The sequence below is a fragment of the Poecilia latipinna genome, unplaced genomic scaffold (genome assembly GCF_001443285.1).
Source record: "Poecilia latipinna isolate Pla-1442-1.1 unplaced genomic scaffold, P_latipinna-1.0 Scaffold704, whole genome shotgun sequence".
In the NCBI taxonomy this organism is placed as follows: Eukaryota; Metazoa; Chordata; class Actinopteri; order Cyprinodontiformes; family Poeciliidae; genus Poecilia; species Poecilia latipinna.
Window position 1 is genome coordinate 184,391 of NW_015113320.1, and position 13,986 is coordinate 198,376.

Here is a 13,986-nt window from a genome sequence, read left to right on the forward strand (position 1 = left end):
CTCACATCAACATCACATTCAGCAGGATATAACGCGTGATTCTGCTACTTATCTTCCAGTTGACTTTAAATGTTAAATTCAGGATTTTTAATCTCTACGTAGAGCAACGGTAAGGTAATTTTATTTATATAGCACATGTCAAACTCATTTTTGTTTTGGGCCAAATCAAGATTGTGAATGCTTTTGGTACGGCCAGTTATGCCAGAATGTATTGATAAAACCTGATCACAAACTGTTAAAATATCAATGAAGTCTTAAAATAATTCTTAAATAATATTATTGAACATCTTTTCAGTCCCTCCAGGATTTTGTGATAATTTTTGTAATTTTTTTTGTTCAATAATATTTGCTCTTATTTATGACGGTAAATACAACTTTTATATAGATCATGGACTATAATCTGTCATTAGTTAGGGCAGAGGCAGCTGTTTAGTACAAGTAATTACATTTTTTGAGAAAAATCTTCAATAAACTCCCTATTATGTATTAACGTAAAACAAGTGCAGGAATTTGTTGATTTTGCGTGAATTTCCACGATAATTCGCAAGAAACTGGAAAGACTGATTGGTATAATTTGGCAGTAAACAGATAAAAACTGCATTAATTTGATTGAAAACATAATATTTAAGCACACTTAGTGTTTAGTCTAGAAATTAGAGGATCACATAAAAAGCTATGTCGGGCCTGTTATGATCCGTGTGTTTGAGTGTTTATTTTTGACATTTTCTGTGCTTCTGTCCTGTTTCCTCTGAGTCTCTGTCCTGTCCTCCCCGTTGATTGTCCCCCAGGTGTGTCTACTTACCTGATTACCCTCCCTGTGTATTTAAACCCACCTGTGTCTGTGTTCTTCGTCGGGTCCTTGTCTAACATTGTCAAACCTTTGCCTGTTTCCTTGTGTCTCCAGTTGTTCCTTCGTGCTGTTCTGCTGGATTTATTTTCATTAAATTTATTATTTTTTCATCTACCTGGGTCTCAGCGTGCAATCCTCACTATAACCACACCGCTTCATGACAGGGCCAGATTTGGCCCACGGGCCTCGAGTTTGACACATGTGACGTAGAGGTTAGCATTTGCGTATTCATGTCTATGAGCATTTGGACCTTTTCAGACTACTCAATACAGCTGGGGAACAATGAACACTATTAAACGTGAACAAGAACAGAATAAGAGTACTGAATAGTCTCTCGTTTCCCGCTCCGTTGTAGCCATTTTTTTCACCTCTCGTTTGTAAAAGTCGTAACATGCACACCCGGGGTGGCATTTGAACACCGCTGACAGGATATTAAGTTTGTCAAAGCAAATGATGAAACGTATCCTTGTAATTAACTTTGGTATTTAGGCTAAACTGGGAAACGGAACACCACCAATTTACCTTGAAGACTCCAGACTCAAACGTGAGAGCTGCGCGGCGTGTCGCGCTGCGACGAGGCCAAACTGTGAAACGTATCCCTGTTATTAGCTTCAAACATGTCAGTTAAGCGAACAAAACAGCTTCATCTGGTACTCTCCAAGCCCTCTCCACCTGTCAGGCCTGACCGTGTCGGAGGTTTATGTTACAGTAAAAAGAGGCACGTGAGGCCACTTGCAGACAGATGTGCGTAATCACTGGACCGGGCTGTTGTTATTATTATTCTGCAGCTACAGAAAAAGAATGTGTGTAAAGTCACGTCGGAAGTGAGTCACGACAGGGCAGTGAGTCACGACAGGGCAGTAAAGCGTCCACAAAAGACGACGAGTGGGAGGAATGCATGTTGTACAATAAACTTGGACGGAGCTCGAGCTCATCAGCAGATAAAACTGTAATTATTTCCAGTTTCCAGTAGCTTCCGGTTTGTAGTTGAGAAGTTGAATTGTATATACAGCTCTGGAAAAATATTAAGAAACCACTTAAAATGATCAGTTTCTCTTATTTTACTTTTATGGGTACATGTTTGAGTAAAATGAACATTGTTCTTTTCTGCTATAAACTACAGACATGTCGCCGAAATTCCAAAAAAAAAAAAAAAAATATTTATTAGCAGAAAATGAGAAGTGGTCAAAATAACGAAAAATATGCAGCGCTTTTAGACCTCAAATAATGCAAAGAAAACAAGTTCATATTGATTTAGAAACAACAATATAATGTTTTAACTCAGGCAGGATTCACAAATCAATATTTGGTGGAATAACTATGAGGTTTTCAGTTTCTTCCGGAGCTGCAAATGCTTCATTTTTTGTATCCAGTGCTGCAGATTTGGTGGATGAGGCCTCACTCAGTTGACTGTAATCAGCAGTGAGTTATTTAATAGATGAAAAAAACAACAACTGGTGCATGGTTGGAAACATTTTGTGGGACTGAGTTGCTGGCTAAAGCTAGACCAGCCTTTTACCTTTAAAAAACCCCCAATTTTTTTAAAAATAAATCTTAACTACACCTTTAAAAGCAAAGCAAATATTCACATTTGCTCCCACAGAGTTTTCAGCTTCACTAAAGTGGAACAATCACCTCGTATGATGGGGGAGGACCTGATACTTGCTGACACTGTCATCTGACATGGCTTTAACGAAGGCCTCCCAGCACAAGTCTGGACATTCAGCCCACAGCGACGTCCGACTGTCCGTGTGTTATTACGCTCACTGCAGGGTTATCGGGTTTAAGCGATGTCAGCTCGGATTTTACCACAGCCACACGAGATTGACACGTATTCCCACTCAACCTAACCTCCGTAGCCAAAAGAAGGTTAATTTTTAAAACATGTTTTGTGCTATCACAGTTGATGTATTCCGTATTGTTCTGAATTGTTTTTGTCAGAAGCCTTCACATCAGAATTTCGTCCCATTGTTTTCTACATTCCCACTGCATGAATTAACTTGATTGGATTCTCTCTGGCATGTGACGGCTTCCTAATAAAGTTGTACGTGCCGATGAAGCTCGGTGCAGGCAAACACAGCAAGCGGCAGACGTTTGTGGCTGTAGGGGGAAATGATCAGCTCCTCCAGATGTCTGATAGTGTGAGGTGATGGCTTTTTTTTTCAAAAGCTGAACAAATAGAGTGAAAGGGAGGGGGAAAAAAATCGTTATAATGAAATTTCTACATGATGGCACACAAGTCAAAACTTGATTTACGTTTGTAAAGCAATTTCTCGCACTGCTACCCACAATCCCAGCCCTTGTAGTTCTTCAGATTTTCACACTGTAAGGAAAAGGTGAGCTGTTTTGCAGTTATGCAAGAGTCATGCGCGTGGATTCGAGGTGTGTGAGCGTCTCATGACTGCTGCTATGAGAGGTCAGGTGTGTCAGACGAGTTTGTTTGTTGTGGGATGAGTCCGTCCAGATCCCCCGAGCTTCCTTCCTTCCTTCCTGTTTGTGAGGAAACCTGCATGACCTTGTGCTGAAAAGGAATAGAGATGTCTCTAGAAAATAAAGGTTTGTGCAGGCTTCTCTGAAATCTTCTTTAGGATGAGTTAGTATTGTGAAAACAAGCTGTTATGGACCCAGTTCCACCTAAGGCCTTACTACGAGCCCTCGTCAAGTTAAATGTTGACGGTTTGTATGGTACTAACTCAGCAGAGAAGGACTGAAATTAAAGGGTCTATGAGAGCAAGCGCTGAATCAGATAACAGGAAGGCTCAGTGTGTTACAAGATGCTTTGAATCCTTTTGAGATAACTGTGCTAATCGCTAGACGCTAAAGTGAGTTCGTCATGTTCAACAAGAAGATTAAAAAGGTGAGGTATGAGTTTTAAAGTAGAAGCATTTGCTCGGTAAACCAAAGGATTTCTTCACTGAGTTCGTCTGTCATTATCGTCGTGACAAGACTGGTATGGAGAAACTTTGATGGTGCACATTAGAGTTTATGTTGGGCCCAGGGTTTCCTGCAGAAAACTTGCTAAGCCTGGATATAGGCAGTCATCCAGCGGTCCACCGTGTTTTGAGGTTAAAGTTCACAGGAGATTTGAAAATATGTCCAGGTAATTATGTGTTATTGGCAGACATTATTAGCAATACCTAAACACCAACTGTAAAGTCTTAAAAATAGCAAACAAAAGTTGTTTCAGTCATCTCATCCTGATTAACTTTTCCAAAATGTATTGATCTTTTATCCATGACTTCTCACTTTATTTGCTGAAGTTGTTATATAGACTAGTAAAGAATGGCAGAGTCTTTGTAAAATTCCTTTATAAAGAATAGCAATAAAACTAAGAATACACAAATTTCATATGTGTTTTATCCCTTAAATTTTAAAGTTAATATGATATTAGATGACAGAGTGTTTATGAGCTTTAAAAGGTTTTCCACAAGGACTTTTTTTTTGTTTTTTTTTTTCTTACGCTCTCTTGTGGAACATGAAGAAAATCGGAAACATCTCTGACCCAATTACGTCCCCCATTCACCATCTGGAAACAGGAAAAACAAGCAGCACTCACATCTATCTGACGCCTTATTTTCTTTTTTAAATTTTCTGGCAGCATCTCTGAACACAGCTGATTAAGACGAGTGAAAACAGATTTGAATCTACGCTGAACAACAAGTCCTGGAACCTGTGAGACTGAATGAAATCTGTTTTACATAAAAGAAAGTGCTGGATAAATCACTTAAACGTGTTATAGATAAAAAAAAATAAAAAAAAACAAAAAAAACTTGTCAGTGTTGAAGTTGTTTCAAGCCAACATCCGCTGCTCTAAGCCTCAGCACCTTGACTCCTAAAGCAAGAATCGAATTTGTTTTGACGACAAAGCGTGTTGGAGAGAGTTGGAGCTTCTTAAAGAGACAGAGGCCAATTTCAAGACGTAAAATAATCAAGTCAAATTTGTCTTAAGTTATGTTTGATATTTGCAGCATTGAAGGTAATGTAGTATGGAAGCCCATTTCCGCCATGAAAGAAAAAAATAAAAGACCAACAGGAAGTGATAATTTCGACTTTCGAAGTCATAATTATCAGATTCAAAGTCATAATTATAAGATTCAAAGTCATAATTTCGACTTTCAATGTCATAATTTCAACTTTCAAAGTCATAATTTCGACTTTCAAAGTCATAATTATGGGATTCAGTCATAATTTCGACTTTCTCATAATTATGAATTTGAATCTCATAATTATGACTTTGAAAGTCATAATTATGACTTCCTGTTGGTCTTTTATTTTTTCTTTCATGGCGGAAATGGGCTTCCACACCGTAGTTAATAGTACTATAAAATGGCACTATTTATGTAGTATTATACCCCTCCACGCCTTTAGGTGGAGCTGCCGACAAGGAGTAAATGACAAACAGTAAACTACAGTAAACAGAGTGAGAATGATGACGATGTTGAAGAATACATTACGGTACTGTGCTTCTTCGTTTAGTTCGTACCTGATGTGCTATAAATGCACTGAGATATTCGATAATGTGTCTTATTTATCCACACCATTACAAATACAAATGGCAGTTTGAACATTTTTAAATGATAATTTCATTTATTTAAGGAAAACAAATTAGCTAACCCAGCACTAAGTGAAAATATAAAAAGCGGAGCGCTAGAAGCAATTAGCAAACACCTGGTGGAACTGCGAGTCTCATCATATTAGCTCCTTCCCAGTTGCTAATAACGGTTGTAAATCGCGTTTAGAAAGGCCTTGCTGCAATACTGTCCCTTTAAATGCGACGCCTTTCTTATACAGCGGTCCTAAACATTTTTTCAGGTCAAATTTGTACTCTTTTTAGCATGTCTTCAAGACTGTGTAGACCATTACAAAATATTTATGTTAAGACGGATTATAAATTGTTATTTCTGATTTATTGCTTTAATAATTTAAATGTTAAGATGTTGTTTGAATCTACAGCACTCTAGTAGTCTAACATTGACTTTGCTGCTGCAATAAAAGGTCGATTTATGCTGATGAAAATCACAGAAATGTTCCTTGTTGTAGGTCTGACCGTCTTTACCAAACGGCTGGTGTTCCTCCAAGGGTCTCACAGGTAAACCCAAAGAATTTCTTATACTTGCTTGTCCTTGAATCTACTCCAAAACAATTACACTACATGAGAACTTAGCAAAACATTGCACCGTTTTTTTTTTTGTGTGTGTGTGTTTTTTCTTTTATCCATCAAACTTTAGAGGGTTGACGGGGGATTGGATATTTAATGTGGACAGTCCTTAGAATAAGCTCTAATAAAACTAACAGTATTTTTGCAGATTGCTCACATATTCCAACTGGAGTGAGCATGAGATCTATGTGGTTATTCTGAGAGTTGTTTTCAGTTTATAGCCTGGATTCAACTAATTTTGTGATTAGGGCAGGATTATGACATGCTTTATGTGCATGGAGTGGGTAAAGCACTATGTTCTGCTGTCAGGGAGGCTTTAAATCTTGCAAAAGCCAAAAATCACCGCTGACCAAAAAGAACACAAAGACCCAGTTTAGATTAGCCAAAAAACCATCTGTGGGCATATATTATATGGACTGGCTGAACAAAGACTCCCTGTTGGAAGGCGTATGTTACATCTGGTGTTATAATACCAGCGTTTCAAAAAAGAATATTATACTAGCACTCCAAGGTTGTTGTAATAATGTGATGGTCCAGGGCTGTTTCTTCTTCCCAACCTGGACGACTCGAGGGAATTAGTGAAACCCTGATTTCTGCTCTCATTCAGCCGCCAGTTTGGTTGCTGCAAACGGCCGTTTTCTAAATGAACATCTTTCCATTTCCACTGTAAAGCAAAAAAAAAAAAAAAACATAGTTTGAAACAGTTTTTTAACCAATTGGATGATAAACTTAACTTGGCTACATTGTTTTATAACTAGAATCAGAAATTAGAATGGATGAGAGTAGTTTATATGATGTGATTACATGAAATTGACTTAATATGTCTTTATGTATTTAATTTGGGATATTTGTTTTGTATAGTTCCTTGTGAGTCAGTGCTATAGAAATATACTGAACCAACAAAAATACCCTACAGCTCTTTAAATTCCTGATTTCCAGTTAACTCAAAATCTTTGAAGAAGGTAATTATTGCCAAAGGTGGCAACAACTTGGTCGTAACTTTTGAGGCCAATTAATTTTTCACATTTAGGCCCAAGTTGGTTGGATATGTTTTTCCAATAAATGAAACCAGGACTTGAAATCTGCGTTCTGTATTTACTCAGGTCAACTTTGCTTGACATTATATGTGCTTTATGATCTGAAACATTCAAGTGTGCCAAAAAAAAAAAAAAAGCAAAAACAGAAGAAATGTGTCCACAAATACTTTCTCAACCCAGTTGGTAATTATTTCTCCACCTAATCTTTTTAAAGAAACTATTTTTCTAACAAGCTTTTCATGTATTTGCTACTTTCCCTTCTTTCATTGTTTCTGGTGACTCCTCATTGATTTCCTAAACAAATGTTGAAATCGATATATTTAATATGTTAGCAGGCTAATAAAAATTTTTATGTGAGTTGAAAGGAAATAATTCACCTTCTCATAGTACTGACTCTTTCTGGAGAAAGGCCAATCAGGACAAAATATTTTGATTTAACAATGCTGGATTGCCAATAAAAAACACACAAAAAAATACAAAGCAAAAAAATCCAGTGGCTGGCATATTATTCCAAAATCCATGGATTATGCACTTTGATACGTCTTTTAATAATTCTGAGCTTGTATCACTTTTCTTTCTATCCTGTTTTTTTTGCTCATGTCTACATTTAAACTTCAAATCTCAAAATTTCCTGTATCACAAATGATACAGTGAGACTTCCCTCCTTCATACATGCGTCATAGAGGTTCATCAAAAGAAAACTGGCATTCTCTCAATCCTTGGTGTTGAGGGGAGACGTATGGAGGTATTTTCAGTGCATTCTTTCCGTAAAGATGTCGTAAGATGTGAAACTTGCACTAAGTCCTCTTCCCTGGGAGGCTAGCTTCATCCACTGAGCCGGGGCATTTAAATTTCATTTAACAAAGACTGGAAGGGTCTCTTGATGCGTTTGAGCCAGACCAAAGGTTCCACACGGTTGTCCCTGCCAAACCCGAGGCTTACACAACAGCAGGGTTGCAGGACGGATACTGGTGCGATCTCCGCTCAGTCGACCGTGGAAGGATTACGTAGAGGACACGGGGGGGTTACGTAACCAGGATGTTCAAGGACCATGGGAGGGAAATCAAACGGGTCATCTCTGAATGCTGAGATTTCAGACCGGAGTAGCATCAGGAAAAGTCCAATTGAACGGATGAAGTGGGATTCAGAATCAGAAAATACTTTACTGATTCCCAAGGAAAGAAAATGCTTGCTTGTTGACAAGTTACTCTGTCCAAAGTGCTGGATATCAGCAAATATAATAATATTAAAAAAGATGCTTAGCACAAGTGTGAGAAAGCAAGTACTTTAAAGGTGCAATTATGTACATTGAAATATGTGAATCCATAGTTGAGCTTTGTCTTCATTTTAAGATTATAGAGTAACAGTGCCATCTGCAATGGATGAATAAATAGGAGCGTGTGAGACAGATGCATTGTTAGCTGCAAACAAGAGGTGCAGTTTTTAGTTGCTGGTGTGAATGCAGTAACTTATCACTGTGGAGCCGTTTGCAGGCATACATTAAACATTTATATGCAGTGGGCTGTAAAAATGACATGAGAGGAATGCCTGGATGTCGTAGCTCAGCTAATGTTTGCTGCAATATTTGTTAAGTACTGAGGTGGCAGAACCATCTTTAGCACATAGCGAACACCCGCAGTCGGCGCAGAAGCAGGAACATGTAAGAATTAACAAGCAAGAAGAGAAATCCAGAATCCAAGCTTTTCAGGATGTTTCTTGAGAAATGTAGCCAAACAATTCTTCAGTTTATCTAATGCATAATCAAGTAGCGCATAAAATGCTTTAATCATCAAATGTGACGTAAAAAAATGTTGACTTCATAAAATAACGCCTTGAAATTGGGCCTCTGTCTCTTTAAGAAGCTCCTACTCTTTCTGAAACTCCGCCTTACGGAAGTCATCACAACATGACTCTTCTATTAACCCTTTAATGTTTTTACCAGCGTTGCACTGAGAAGTAGCTCCTATAATGAGCTCAGTAGATGTTCCACCAGGTGTTTGCTAATTGCTGTTGGCTAGTCTGAAGTGGCTGAATGGGAGTGTTTCAGAGGAAGGATCCTCTGTGAGGCGGTAGCTTGGACACTGCAGCTCAGAGGAGGAGCCAGGCATTTTGCACAGCTGAAAGGTTGTCATGGGAAACTAACAGATTTCTCAAACATGGATGAAAGAATCAAAGCAACACTCCAGGTATGTTTTTGATGAGGGAATAACGTTATAACATGTTGTAAAGCTCAAAAAAAGTACATTTTAAATAATACTGCCCCTTTTAAGGCAGTTTTCAATCGGAGGTTTCAGTAACACCTCGTTTTATCATGGAGATTGTTACTGGCACATTAAATCACCTTTTTCTTAACAATATGCACAAACTCAGTGGCTGTAAAATTACAGTTCAATAGTTTTCTGATTCTGACAATTTAATTTGCTTTTTTGTCTTCTTTTCTGAACTGACTAGATGATGAAGATTTTTGTTTTGGGATTCTGTGATCAATTGGGAAGGTTAGGTTCTGCCGCAACAAAAAGCCAAACAAAGCCGAACAACAAAACAACAGATAATTCTGCTTCGCTCCAACCACTTTAATTGGCCAGAGTGAGGCAGAAGTGGGGGCTTGTCCAGGGCACTGTTCCTGCAAGAACAACAATCGTCTTTTTTCTTCTCAAAGAGACATTATGACCCGTTTTAAGCTCATAACCATGTCTCCCTGCAGTACGCTGAGCTTAGAAAAAAAAAGCATTTCACATACGAGTCGAGCTGCTGCACCATTCTGCAAACTGTTTATTGTTTTTCTTGCTTGGTGGTAGTATTTATGGAGAAACCAGATGAAGCTTCATGATGACTTTAAAATCTTGCAGTCAGATCAGACAAATGCACTGTAGGTATATGACATAACTCCAACTTTTCCTGTCTTTTCAGAAAACATAACAGACTCTCTTGATGTTACTTCAGAGATTAGCTGCTTCTCCTTTAAAAAGCACCTTTGGCCAACAAGTTTAGAGGTTATTTTTAGCATTTCTAAAAAAAAAAACAAAAAAAACAGTCTCTTTCTTCTTGGAGCTGCCACATGAAGGGTTTTCCTGGGAGAAGTCTGGGACTGTGGTTACCCTTGGTTGGTGGCTTGGAGACATGTGAGCCTATGTATATATACACCCTGTGGAAAAGCGACCGAAGCACAAGCCGCTGTGGAGAGGAGCTGCAGGAGCAGGGCGGAGTGGCGGTAACACGGGGAAGGAGGATAATGGCAGCTTCATGCCACAGATGTTTCTGCAAGTCATTTATTTTAAAAGGAACGTCAAAAAGAAAGAAAGAAAAGAAATCACTTCATTATGTGCTTGAATAAATCAGTATGTAAGGGGTTCAGATGTTGCCAAAGAACCGTCCAAAACTGTAAACATCATATTCTTGATGGATGCTAGTTTCCAAATGTAAATTCTGAAGGAAAAAGTGGTTCAGGCCTCCCCCCTTCTTAAGACGGATGTGGGTCACGATGTTACTACATTTTAAAGACTTACTGCTTTCTCTATAAATCTGACGACCTTATTGGTAGAGTTTTGATTATGCAGTGTAATTAGGTATGTAGCCTTAGATACATGACTCCACAATTAACTTTCTATCATAAACTTTAAACCCCTTTCATCCCAATACCTTTTCTGTTACATGGGATTCTCTTTGCTGCCTACGCGTCTGGTAACACGCCAACAATATCTAATATTTAACATTTTCTGACAGCTGCCATTGTAACGAGAAAATCAATTTGCTTCAACGAAGAAAGTCAAAGTAAAGAAATAGTTTCAAAATGAAAAGCAAAGAAACGGGACACTCCCAGCGACAAAAATGTTCCGCTCTGTAGAAGAAAAAAAATGTTTAATTTCAACTTTTCTCAGCAAACATGTGAATGAATGACTTATTAATAAAATGCAAACCCCTCTGGATCTGGAGAATGGAGTGGCATAAAGTTTGGAGAAAAATATGCGTCAGCCATTTTGACCTTCGCTTCTTACATTCTAGAATTTGTCCAGTGTCAGAACCTTTAAAAAAAACAACCCTATGTATTAGTCTGTTGATTAAAAATGAAAAACAATACATTAATTAAAAAACTGTTAATATATGCACATTTAAATTCTTTAAATGAATGTAGATCAAATCGTTCAATAAACACCTAGCATGTAAAATTAGCAGCTGGACCAGCGAGGTTTTGAAAACCGCACCAGAACGCCCCCTGGTGGATATTTTGCTGCATTGTTTGGTGACGCTACAAAAAAGAAAAAAAAAGAAAATGGAGATTCAAGATGGTGGAACGTAACACCGAACAGTTCGTGAAATTAAGCTGATTATAATCTTAATATATTGTGTTTCAGACATGATTTGTTCGTAAGTATTGGTTAATTGTGAAAATAATAATTGTCTCTTTGTTTTGTGTTGCAGTGGTGTGAGTAATTTGTACATTTATGAAAATGTTTTTTTTTAATGTTAGCTCGAAGTAAGCACGGCTAATTTGCGATGTTCGTTAGCTAATACTAAGTCTTGTATGTTGCAGTTTACTATGGCCAAAATGAGGGCAGTAGTCAGAGGCTACTCTTCAATAAACAAGTAAAAAAGAAAGAAGTTACTGAAGCGTCGTTGTTTGGCTTTCTAGCTATTGAAAAATCACGCATGTTTTGTGGTGAAATTGCTATTTTTTCGGAGGGTTTTAAAACAAAAAGTAAAAAAAAATTTCAAATACAAAAATGAGAACACGTTTTCCAAATAGATTGTTACACATTTACCAGTAACAAGCTAATGTTTTTCTCCCATGGATACTGGGGGACTGGGACCCAGTGCGAGTGGGATGGATTCATTCAATGAGGAACAGATTGCAGATCAGGGAATTTGTCTCAAAACAATCAGTTTTTAGCAGGAATTTACAGCGTCTTTTATGGTATAAATGTAATATGTATTCTTTTAAATGGTTGTTCTGTCAGGGTTCCTGTATGTGTGTTGAGTGTGAGTGATGCATCTTTTCCAGCGAAGATCTTGGTGAAGAATCTGGGCAGCCTACACGGGTGGATCTCATCAGCTTCATCAGTGTTGGATAAAAGAGCAGCAGAACCTTCACTCAGTGCTGGATGATTAACGTGCACAGGTAGTCTCTCTAACCGTTTCTTGTAGACTACAGTACCGGTTTTTGATCTGTCTCTTCAGTATTTTCCAGTGGTTTCATAGTCCTTGTGTTTGCCGTCTCTAGGTCAGTCTCTGGATTTTTCCAGCTGGATCGGTTCCATTGTTTTCTCCTCCTGTGGATCTTACCTGCAAGTCTGCCTGCCCGCTGCTCCCTCCACACCACTCCATCGATTCTCTGGCTCCCAGTCATCACCGTCCTCACGCTCGTCTCAGGAACCTCTGAGAACCATTCTCCACACTGGACCTTGGGCACATTCCCCCACGCTTCAGCCAGAACCATTCTAAAGTAAGCTGTTCCATATTGCATCGCTGATCACATCTTTTTGGGCCACCAGTAACCCTGCTCTCATTCCAGGCACCTCCGATTGCACAACACAACTGCTCCCGGAAGGATCAAGGAGAATTGTCTATTTTTCAAGAAAATAAAACCCTTACCTTTACTCAGACTTGTTGATTTTGCATGTGGGTCAGAAGGTTGAAGCCGAACATGGCATGTTCTTGGCTTTGAAGAACCATCATTACTGTTTCTTTTTTAGTTACAGCCTCACTTTCTCTGCTTTCCCTCGTCTCATTTTTTTTATTTATTTCACAATAAAATGCTCATATTTTTGGCTTGATGACATCTAATCTCACTCTCTCAATGCTAATAGTCTCTAAATGTTCTTGTTTTTAGCTTGGGGCTGTTTCAAAAATGTCTTCACTTTACTCTTTAAATATATTCAAGGGATTTAATGTCTCTGTTTTATTCTCCTGATTTCACAAAACCTGTTAGTATTTAACTTTGCTGGAAATTCAAATGAGCGCTTTCCAAATCGGGGTGGAAACCACCACCGGAGGTGACTAATATAACTATAAACGCTTTCTCAGCATTAGTCCTTTTTGTTTTCATATCTCCCCTCTCCCCCATCATCTCTCAAGGGATAATTTCCGACTGTATTTAACTGGCGTTAGTCATCTTAGTCATGATTTTGTTTTAATTTCTCCGAGATGAACACTGCAAGCAGAACCAGAATGAAACGAAACCATATGGGGGCGTTCTCATCAACAGCTTTCTCCACAGGAGTGGAGGGAAGAGCAGACTTTGGCTCAGGCCTGGAGCTGCTTCATCCCCAAAAAAGTGTTATTGAGAGACTTTCAGAGGAAATGCACTGATAGAAGGGATTATGATGTCTTGCAGATTCCAGTATGTAAACAAAAACATTATTAAAAAATAGCTGGAACCCCAGGCAGATTATGAGCACTTAGTTGGGCTCATAGGCATTTGTTGACTTTGACATTGATAAAATGTTTGGAAAAATGTCATTAGAAAGTTATAATCCTTTGTTTCTCAATAAGGGGCCTTTTTAATTGTTCTACAGGAATATCGATGGATTCTGAACATCATGCTGTTGATTTCATCTGAAAATCGCAAGAAGTTCATTAAAGTGTTAAGAGGTAAGAAAAAAGTGTATATTTTTAATTTCAACTACAATGCAGTAAAAAAAAAGGTCCCCCTTATTTAACTTATTTTTCCTTTGCCTCTCTATTACTCAGTTTTTCAGATCATCAAACCAATTTTAGCGTCAGGGAACGAGAATTTTATTGAATATTGTTGCGTTATTTATGTGGTGTTATATCCCTCCACGCCAGTAAGTGGAGCTGCCGACAAGGGATTGTCGACAATGACAAACAATAGGAAGAGTGAGAATGACGATTACGGTACTGTGCTCCTTCGTTTAATTCGTGCCTGATGGGCTATTAATGCACTGAGTTATTCAATAATGTATATTGTTTTCCCACACCATTAC

The 13,986-nt window shown here is 38.3% G+C and overlaps 1 protein-coding gene and 1 long non-coding RNA gene across 4 annotated transcripts in view; one reads left to right on the forward strand and one right to left on the reverse strand.

Annotated features, from left to right (window-relative positions):
* rnf17 (ring finger protein 17) overlaps nt 1-13,986 on the reverse strand; it is a 123,792-nt gene that overhangs the window by 43,988 nt on the left and 65,818 nt on the right. The gene's annotated exons all lie outside the window — the stretch shown is intronic.
* LOC106955091 (uncharacterized) lies at nt 12,168-12,639 on the forward strand. The gene is made up of 2 exons (XR_001426505.1): nt 12,168-12,485; nt 12,555-12,639. It is a non-coding gene; the product is annotated as an uncharacterized LOC106955091 (long non-coding RNA).